This window comes from Oncorhynchus mykiss, chromosome 11 (genome assembly GCF_013265735.2).
Source record: "Oncorhynchus mykiss isolate Arlee chromosome 11, USDA_OmykA_1.1, whole genome shotgun sequence".
Classification (NCBI taxonomy): domain Eukaryota; kingdom Metazoa; phylum Chordata; class Actinopteri; order Salmoniformes; family Salmonidae; genus Oncorhynchus; species Oncorhynchus mykiss.
This window is the reverse complement of record NC_048575.1, coordinates 50,010,749-50,021,881: the sequence shown is the minus strand read 5'-3', so window position 1 is coordinate 50,021,881 and position 11,133 is coordinate 50,010,749.

Genomic DNA, 11,133 nt, shown 5'->3' with positions numbered 1-11,133 from the left:
ATTTAAAGATGGATGCACTATACATAAATCGCTCCGCCATTTCCTGGTTGCAAAAATTCGAATAGTTTGCATATTTTCAGTTTATGTGACACAACAAGCAAGTATAGCATAGAGCAGGTATTGCTAAACTGGGGTACGCGCAGCGCAATGTCATATGCCAAATAAAAATGTGATTCACATTTTTAAACATAAACTAAAATAAAAATGATATATTTTCCAATGAGGCTATGCATTTAGGTGAGGTTTTTTTCACCTCGTTTCACTGCACAAAATAAAATTAAACCATCTAGTGTTCAGCGAAATAACAACACAATGTCAAATACAGTTAGGCTAGTCAAATAATTAACATCCAATCACATTAACAGTTACTCACTCGCGGGAAACCTTCACTCTTGCGCAGAAATGTACAAACGAAACATGACAATTTGAAAAATAAGCCACGGGCAATTTTTGAGCGAGAATAAATAGGACTTTTGAGTAGTAAGACGTATAAAAGCAACAGATACCATTAATAAGAAGGGGCTAGAAGCGTCTTATATGGTGAGCTATCGAGTGGCTAGGACAGGCACGCCCCATACTATTGTGGAGGACTTCATTCTTCCTGCTGCCGTGGATATAGCTGGGAAAATGCTGGGGGAAAAGGCCCAAAAAACTATATATACAATGCCTTCATCAAACAACACTGTTTCACGATGCATCAGTGACATGGCAGGAGATGTTTTGAAACAATTACTGCTTCACATACAAGCCAGTGAATTCTATGCATTACAGCTGGATGAGTCAACAGATGTTACGTTTATGGGGGGTCAATTAAGGAAGACATCCTCTCCTGCAAACCACTAGAAACCAGAACAACAGGAGAGGATATTTTTAAAGTATTGAACAGCTTTGTGACATCAAATGGACTTAGGTGGTCAAGATGTGTTGGTATCTGTACTGATGGCGCAAAAGCCATGACAGTGGAGCAGTAATGCAGTTGCTCTCTTCCCCGCTTGGGTACACTGCAGCATCCACCGAGAGGCTCTTGCTGCCAAGAGAATGCCTGACAGCTTGAAAGACGTTTTGGACACTACAGTGAAAATGGTTAACTTTGCTAAAGCAAGGCCCCTGAACTCGTGTATTTTCTGTATTATGCAATGATATGGGCAGCAACCATGTAACGCTTTTACAACATACAGAAGTACGCTGGTTATCAAGGGGCAAAGTATTGACACGTTGTTTTTAATTGAGAGACGAGCTTAAAGTTTTCTTTGCTGACCATCATGTTCACTTGTCTGACCGCTTGTATGATGACGAGTTTCTCACACGACTGGCCTATCTGGGTGATGTTTTTTCTCGCCTGAATGATCTGAATCTCAGATTACAGGGACTCTCCACAACTATATTCAATGTGCGGAACATAATTGAGGCTATGATTAAGAAGTTGGAGCTCTTTTCTGTCAATACAACCCAACATTGCAGAGTTATGTGCATCCTTTCAAGCACACCTTTCTCTGAGTCATTCACAATTTTCGATGAACAACTAAGATTTTTTTTATGTAAGATGGCTAAATAAAGAGCAAAATGATTGATTGTTATTATATTATTATTTTTGCCCTTGTCTTATAAGAGCTCTTTGTCACTTCTCATGATCCGGGTTGTGACAAACTCACACTCATTCTTATGTTTAATAAATGTATTGTATAGTGTGTGTGTGGTAGGCTTAAAATGATGGTGCGCTGACCCTGGTGCTAGACGGGGGTACGCAGTTGGAGGTTGAATGTTTGAAGGGGTACGGGACTATAAAAAGTTTGGGAAGCACTGTTGTAGAAAATCATTGAACCATCTAAACCCCTGTGAAATATATTTTCCATAACCAAAAATAATGTACTTTCAGCTATTTGAAGCTAGTGTACAAAACCGAAAGTAAAAGACGCAAAAACAAAACGTAAAAACTGGAAGCATAGAAATAGCTGACATAGAACAGATCTACCACATCAATTTGCTTTCAATGAGAATGACAGATCTGTAAAACACATTTCTGTGTGACTTCTGTAAGGTCTCCCAAAAAGTTGCATAATGCACCTATATCAATATTTTCTTAGTATGGATGATCAGTTATTGTAGAGTGGAGCCGCTGGTTGTTTAGTTTTGTAAGGGTGCTGGCTACAATTATTCATCAGTACCTGATAAGATAAGACTAATAACAAAAGGGAATTTGAAAAATGTTTTTGTGTAAGAACAAGCTTCAGAAATAAAAGAGTGGCGTCTCCAAGAGGGTTGTTTGCTTCCAGTGCCCTGGCCTACAAATTACTCAAGCTTTCTCTCAAGTCTCACGGCTAACAATCAAAATATCCTCACCTTTCAATTGTTCTCACGGTGAGTGTTTAGCCCTTTGAGGTGGGCTGGCAAGCACATGATGCATCCTGGTTTCTGGGTAGGCTACACACTCACTCCGCCTGCCTGCAGCTGTGTCAACAACACAGTAAGCTGGGAGACTCCCTAACTGCAGACAGACATCTTCTATTCATCTGCAAATGGAGTCTCAGAGAAGCAACATGATCACAAACATAGCTGTAGAAATGTGCATAACATATTATTTCACATATCATAACATGAAATACCTGATTTGATCGACCCTTATGAATTGTGAGTATGTACTGCATGGAAATCCAATAATAACACTTCATGAATTGTGCCATCGTAGCTCATGATTATGTTGTTACAACGTTTGAGTTTTTCTACAACTTGTTTTGAAAAATGCAATCATATCACCAGGCCCTGAATAAAAACTTCAACATGTTTCATTTAATGTCATTAGAATACACAGAATAAAGTGCGTTGTGTTAAACCATTAGCCATCTATGATCACTTCTTCATTCCTGGTGATCTCAGCTCCTCGGCTCCAGTGATCAAAGAGTGGAGACTTTTAATTGTGAAACATCCTGCCGGTGCGCTCCACTAAGTCCTCCACTGTAAGTCACCATGTGGAACTAATCTCTGTAGCCCTTACTAAAGCGTTTGGCCACAGCAGAACAGGGGTCAAAGATGACCAGAGGTTGGCAGGGTCCCACCCATAGAGATATAACCAAAGATGGTGGATACAGGCAATGCTACCAAATACTAATTGAGTGTATGTAAACTTCTGACTCACTGGGAATGTGAGGAAAGAAATCAAATCTGAAATCAATCATTCTCTCTACTACATTTCACATTCTTAAAATAAAGTGGTGATCCTAACTGACCTAAGACAGGGAATTTTACTAGGATTAAATGTCAGGAATTGTTAAAAAACTGAGGTTAAATGTAGTTGGCTAAGGTGTATGTAAACTTCCGACTTCAACTGTACATCCACAGGGACACCTCCAATTGACTCAAAAGATGTCAATTAGCCTATCAGAAGCTTCTAAAGCCAGGAAATAATTTTCTGGAATTTTCCAAGCTATTTAAAGACACAGTCAACTTAGTGTATGTAAACTTCTGACCCACTGAAATTGTGATACAGTGAATTCTAAGTTAAATAATCTGTTTGTAAACAATTGTTGGGAAAATGCACAAAGTAGATGTCCTAACCGACTTGCCAAAACTACAGTTTGTTAACAAGAAATGTGTGGAGTGGTTGAAAAATGAGTTTTAATGACTCCAACGTAAGTGTATGTAAACTTTCGACTTCAACTGTACTTTAAATGTGTTCAAAACCATGTGATTTGAAAAATAACTATTCTTATATTAACACAAAACCATTAGTTTTGTCAGTAGAAAGCGTCGCACACACACTGTGCAATCTGTAGATCTAATCTTGTTCCCCTCACTCTCCAATAACAAATAACAGACACAGACACCTTAAAGGCAGCAGTGTGTGTGTGTGTGTGTGTGTGTGTGTGTGTGTGTGTGTGTGTGTGTGTGTGTGTGTGTGTGAGAGAGAGAGAGAGAGAGAGAGCGAGAGTGAGAGTGTGTTTATGTGTCTGAGTGAGAGTGCTGTCACCATGGCTGGTTATGGCAGTTTGGCCAGCCCAGTGCCCGAGGCGCTAACGTGCGCCTGTTGTCTTTCTGCTGGAGATGCTATCATGTGTGATTAGTGTACAGGGTCTTTGCTGGCACATGCTCTCTCAGAGAGCACACACACACACACACGAGCATGCACGCACGCACACACACACACACACACAAACACACGCACATACACACACACAAACACACGCACACACACAATACCCCTGAGGCCTGCACCTGCTCCTCTCTTTGCCCAGTGTAAACAGAGCAGGGGCAGAGCCAGAGGGAGGAGGGGAGTGGGGGGGGGTGGATAATGGGATGAAGCAATGCAGGCAAATTCAAGTTGAGGTTCACTGGGGGCCCCTTTCATTTAAATAATATCTGAACAGTAAATGCTAATTAAATACTACACCCTCGAATTTGAGGTAGGAGTAATTTAATTTAAGAAGCCAAGTTTAGGTGTTGATGAGTTTGAGAGTTGGTGATTTTGGGTGGAGCAGTGTTCATGCCAGGTGACCCGTAGACCTGCCTGGATCATTCCGACTCAAATTGGGAATGGGAACATGGAATGAAGCAAGCAGGGAATCTGAGTGGATTACACAAAGCATGTTTGAGCAAAAACATCCCCTCTGAGGGAGATCTGCCACAGTGATTGAGTATATGGATCTCTAACCTGTGCCTCCACAGCTTACGAACCCTATACTTTTCTAAAGACACCATCATATACTACACATTGCCTGACGGTTGGTTTCCAAGAAACTTCCAATAAGCAATGATGTTGTTTTTCTTCCTGTTTTGACCCCCTTTTGGTGATATAAATGATAATGTTCCTTGCCCACTCGATGTGCGTGCACAGACATGGCCCAACCTACCCTCATAAAAACCTACCCTCATAAAAACCTACCCTCATGAAAACCTACCCTCATAAAAACCTACCCTCATGAAAACCTACCCTCATAAAAACCTACCCTCATGAAAACCTACCCTCATAAAAACCTACCCTCATGAAAACCTACCCTCATAAAAACCTACCCTCATGAAAATATGGTGGATATTGGATATGGATATCATCAAAATCAGCAGGCTGTGTTTTGGTTTTGATTGGCTGGTAAGGCAGTGTCAAGTGACACAGAGCTCTAAATTAGACCTGCAGAGTTCTCACTGTTTTGAAAGGAATACCTTTGGAAGGGAACACAACTTTGCTGTGACAAAGTCAACTGTATATCAACTGTCCCTTTGGGTTCAACAAAACAAAACGTAAATGCGTTTCTATTCAAAACAAAGTGCAGATCAAATATGACTTATGACGTATATTTGACATAAAATATGAACATAATTGTTGACTGCAAAAATATTGCCAGTGCTGGTCCCCATTGTAGAGATAATTCTGAATTACACCTCTTCAGTCTTTTAAAGACAGTTTTTTTATGCTGCCATTAGCTGGAGAAGAAATGGGGAATCTGCCCCCCAAAAAATAAAGCAGGGCTCTTGATGCTGATATTCCTCCTCAGGTGAAAGACACATGCCTTTGATCTTCATTCAGACACACACAGATACAACTGTACCGATGTCTCCCTATGGCCTCACCTCATCATGTATGTGCTGCATTACTGCTTTTAGCAACTCTTACTCTTAATGAGATTCATTTATCATTATATGTTTTCTCCCCCGGCTCCCTCGTCGTCAAGCAATAGGGCGAGGTATTTATGATGGTTGAGCTATAGCGACATCATCGCCAAACAAATGATCCTCTCACCCCAACAGTGGACCATTGCAACGCCTCTCTCTCTCTCTCTCCATATCATTCAACATTAACCTCCTTCATTAGTGTAAATTGAGACGCGTGCATTGGCCGACAGGAATAGACGCCCTTGGTGTTGATAAGCTGGTTTTCACAAGGTTCGGCTGCTATTCTCATCCACAGGGCTCAACAAAATGGTTCTAACGTTGTAGTGTAATAGAGCACAGAGTTTTTCCTGACCATGTGAGCTGACCTGACTTTTCCTGGGAAAACTCTCAGCCCTATAGCTGGAGCCCGTAACTAGGGCCTTCATGTTCAGGACTATTGTAGGAAGTAGAGATCACCAATACACACACCTCCATTCAGACACCCAACACCTCAAATATCATCCAACAATGTTCCCTCTGGATATTTTAACATGCTCCATTCACAAGGGTCTACCTTGCAAAGGTATTTGCAAAGCAATGTGGTTGGACAGGTTGGATTTCATAGGTTTGATTGATTTCAGTGGTCCTGTCAGACGTGTGTAGTCCTATACACATATGGTGTCACATTATAGGGGTCATATCTGTTTTGAACACAATTCATGTAGGATACTCTCAAGATGAGGTTTCTTTTGTAAAAGCCTATATGTCTGACTACTAAAGTCACACTGTCTAAGGTCATACAGAGAGTATTACATGACTCAGAAGTGTGTCTCTTTACTTCTGGTCAAAGCCCAGCCAGTCTCACCACTCAAACTCCATTATAACATTTAATTTGATAAAATGATTCAACAATACGTCTGTGCCCCAGTCCCACACTGGTCTAGAGTTGTTAAGCATATGTCTCATTTTCCATTTCAGTCCACTAATACTATAAGAAGTGCATACAAAAGCACTATTTTCAGCCCTGGAGCGCTTCTCTTCTTAAAGTCTAATGAGGGGATCAAATATAACTGACACCGAGAGAAGACAAAGAGAGCGTGGCCCTATGTGAAGGATGGGGAGAGGGAGAACAATAGCGAGGGCAATGTGCCGTGACTGCAGAGGTAGGAGCACTGAATACAGATTGGCCTGTAATGAGGGATTAAACCGGGATTACGGGCCTTCAGTAAGATGTTTCTGATCCTCATTAGACTGAATATCATATCAGCGCATCGATTCCCGCTCGCTCGGCCCTCTCAAGAGAGAGAGAGAGAGAGCGAGAGAGAGAGCGAGAGAGAGAGAGAGAGAGAGAGAGAGAGAGAGAGAGAGAGAGAGAGAGAGAGAGAGACCATTACACTGCTGCACAATAAAGAAGTTTAATGAACAACTTTGTCCTTTTCTCACCCTTAAACGGATGGAATGGAGTGGGTGTGTTTGTGTGTCTGTATGACCACTGATGTATTTACTGCACTGCTCTGTTATTGTTTTTTATAATGAGAAACGGGTCAAAAGGAAGTGTACAGTCTGGCCATGATAGAAACAGACATCAAGTGGCCAAAGTCAATGTTTACACCGCATGGCCACTTTGAATAGGAGTCAAGCAAATGCTGCTAATGCTAACATTACCAAAGAATCCAAAATATTCTGCCCAGGTTTACTACATGGCACTACAGACACAATGTTTGAAATTCCAATTAGTATCGTGACAGTCTAAACTATGGTTCCAGACAAAAATATTTTGATTCCAAAATCTGTACAAAATGATTGAAAGAGTGGATCCACAGTTCCAATGTTTTATCAGAGAAGGTCGATCAGTTGTCTCTTGGTGAGGGGCGATACAGTATATGCTCACATACTAGTGCATACAGTGACAAGAAAAAGTATGTGAACCTTTTGGAATTAACTGGATTTCTGCATAAACTGGTCATCAAATCTGATCTGATCTTCATCTAAGTCACAACAATAGACAAACAGTCTGCTTAATCTAATAGCACAAATGATTGTAATTTAAACATTTAAACATTCAGTGTAGGTTGGAAAAAGTGTGAAACCCTAGGCTAATGACTTCTCCAAAAGCTAATTGGGGTCAGGAGTCAGCTAACCTGGAGTCCAATCAATGAGACGAGATTGGAGATGTTGGTTAGCGCTGCCTTGCCCTATAAAAAACACTCACAAAATTTGAGTTTGCTATTCACAAGAAGCTTTGCCTGATGTGAACCATGCCTCGAACAAAGGAGATCTCAGAAGACCTAAGATTAAGAATTGTTGACTTGCATAATGCTGGAAAGGGTTACAAAAGTATCTCTAAAAGCTTTGATGTTCATCAGTCTACAGTAAGACAAATTGTCTGTAAATGGAGAAAGTTCAGCGCTGTTGCTACTCTCCCTAGGACTGGCCGTCCTGCAAAGATGACTGCAAGAGCACAGCACAGAATGCCCAATGAGGTTAAGAAGAATCCTAGAGTGTCAGTTGAAGACTTACAGAAATCTCTGGAACATGCTAACATGTCTGTTGACGAGTCTACAATACATAAAACACTAAACAAGAATGGTGTTCATGGGAGGACACCACGGAAGAATACACTGCTGTCCAAAAAAACAGTGCAAAAGTGCACCTGGATGTTCCACAGCGCAACTGGCAAAATATTCTGTAGACAGATGAAACTACAGTTGAGTTGTTTGGAAGGAACACACAATACTATGTGTGGAGATAAAAAGGCACAGCACACCAACATCAAAACCTCATCCCAACTGTAAACTATGGTGGAGGGAGGGAGCATCATGGTTTGGGGCTGCTTTTCTGCTTCAGGGCCTGGACAGCTTGTTATCATCGATGGGAAAATGAATTCCCAAGTTTATCAAGACATTTTGCAGGAGAATGTTAGGCTGTCTGTCCACCAATTGAAGCTCAACAAAAGTTGGTTGATGCAACAGAACAACAACCCAAAACACAGAAGTAAATCAACAACAGAATGGCTTCAACAGACGAAAATACGCCTTCTGGAGTGGCCCATTCAGAGTCCTGACCTCAACCCGATTGAGATGCTGTGGCATGACCTCAGAGAACAGTTCACACCAGACATCCCAAGAATATTACTGAACTGAAACAGTTTTGTAATGAGGAATAGTCCAAAATTGTGCAGGTCTGATCCGCAACTACAGAAAACGTTTGGTTGAGGTTATTGCTGCCAAAGGAGGGTCAACCAGCTATTAAATCCAGGGGTTTAATACATACTTTTCCCACCCTGCACTGTGAGTGTTAACACTGTGTGTTCAATAAAGACATGAAAATGTATAGTTGTTTGTGTGTTATTAGTTTAAGCAGACTGTGTTTATCTGTTGTTGTGACCTAGATGAAGATCAGATCAAATTTTATGACCAATTTATTCAGAAATCCAGGTATTTCCAAAGGGTTCACCTACTTTTTCTTGCCACTGTACATACAGTATACAGCATGCAGAAGATTCAGACATTGTGGAAAACCTTTTCCGTGAGCAGACCCTGATTACTTTTTCATGGTTAAACTGCATACGTGTCCCTTGAGCTTCCAGATCATTTTTTATTCCCACGCCTAACCAAGAGTCTTGTTGCAACATGCAGCTGCCAGTTTCACCAGGGCTCTCTATATAGCAGCTCTGTAAAATGGGTCGGAAACACTGGGAGAGAGAGGCATGTCTGAACACAGTCCTATTTGGGAGACCTTTGGGTCCACACCAACAGGCTATGTGTAAGTAGTATTCTCAAACATGTTTGAACTGTGCAAGGATCATTCTCAGTAGGGGAGATGAGGTAACCTGGTCCCCAGATCTTTAGTGTATATGTAATAAGCTCTGGTACAGATGATCCAGAAGTTCATAATCATGGAGTGACATCATTGGGAGGCTTTTTAGTCTTACAGTCATGAAAGAACATTGTTTACAGTGAACAGATGCCCTGGATTATGGAACCCTCTCTAGTCAAGATTCCCAGGTCCTCTCTAACCTAGCCATCTCGCTTTCAACTGTAGGAGGGAGCCATAAAAGGTGACGATATCAAACACGAGCTGAGTTGCATGAAGCCAGCTGCAGCATCCATCTGCTCTCTACCAGGGTGAGACTCAATGTCAGAGCGCTCGCTGGGATTTCAGATAAAGCACCGTGATTCAATCACAGGAGAACACTTCTGTGCTGCAGGATCATTGAGCCAATAAAAATTTTAAACATGAGTAAACACAGGAACTTAGCAGTTCTCAAACAGCTCAGAAAATGGCCTTTGTATTTACTCTGGGTAAATAGCCTCGTCGACCGTATGCTGAATAATCATGGCCTCAACAGTCTGCAAACCTGCTCTCTTCACTCGACCCACTATTTCATTGGAAATGGGATATGTGAATGTGTGTAGATGACGTACAAGTCAATAATTGAGCTAAATCAGATGTATTTCATATGTTATTGTGAATCAAGTAGCCACACTTGCTGCATTTACAGTACACATCCCTATAATGACACCTTCTGGTTAAAAGTGCAATTGCAAAGGTTGTCTCTGGCTGCAACAAATATTTTACTTAACAACTTTTTATAATGCTTTTCATTACAGAATCTCAAAGAGCTTACTGGGAAAAAATAAACAACAATAAGTCATTTCAACATAAATATAGGCTACAGTAGCTATGTGTGAATACATTGAACAAACAGACAAGTCTATTTTGATTTATTTTATTGTAAATAAAATATATATATATATATAATCTATATTTTACGAGGGGGTTGACTGAGACCAAGGTCTCTTTTACAGATGAGCCCTGAATTAAATAATTAACAGAAAATACACGCATCAACATACAAATACTAAATGCAAGCAGAAAGAAAAATATGGTCATAAAAACAAACACATTCATCAGTAATAAGGTCTTTAATCAGCTTTCTGAATTCCCCTAGAGGCACCACAAGATCACGTTTAAGAACATTTTGAAGATTGTTCCACAGATAAGGTTCAAGAAAACTCAAAGCTGACGTACCTAACAGTAGAGACCAAAGGAGTTTCCAGAGTCAACCATCCCTGAGACCGGGTGTGGTAACTCAAATGTATTTGACTAAGGTGTATGTAAACTTCCGACTTCCCAACTGTAGGTTGATACACTGCTATGCTTCCATTTATAAAGAGTTCCACTGTACCTAACATCTTTACTAAACTTTAGACATATGAGTTACCACACCCAGTCAAGTTTACATACACCTTAGCCAAATACATTTAAACACAGTTTTTCACAATTCCTGACATTTAATCCGAATACAAATTCCTTATCTTAGGTCAGTTAGGAACACCACTTTATTTTAAGAATGTGAAATGTAGTAGAGGGAATGATTTATTTCAGCTTGTATTTCTTTCCTCACATTCCCAGTGGGTCAGAAGTTTACATACACTCAATTGGTATTTGCTAGTATTGCCTTGAAATTGTTTAACTTGGGTCAAACATTTCAGGTAGCCTTCCACAAGCTTCCCACAATAAGTTGGGTGAATTTTATCCCATTCCTCC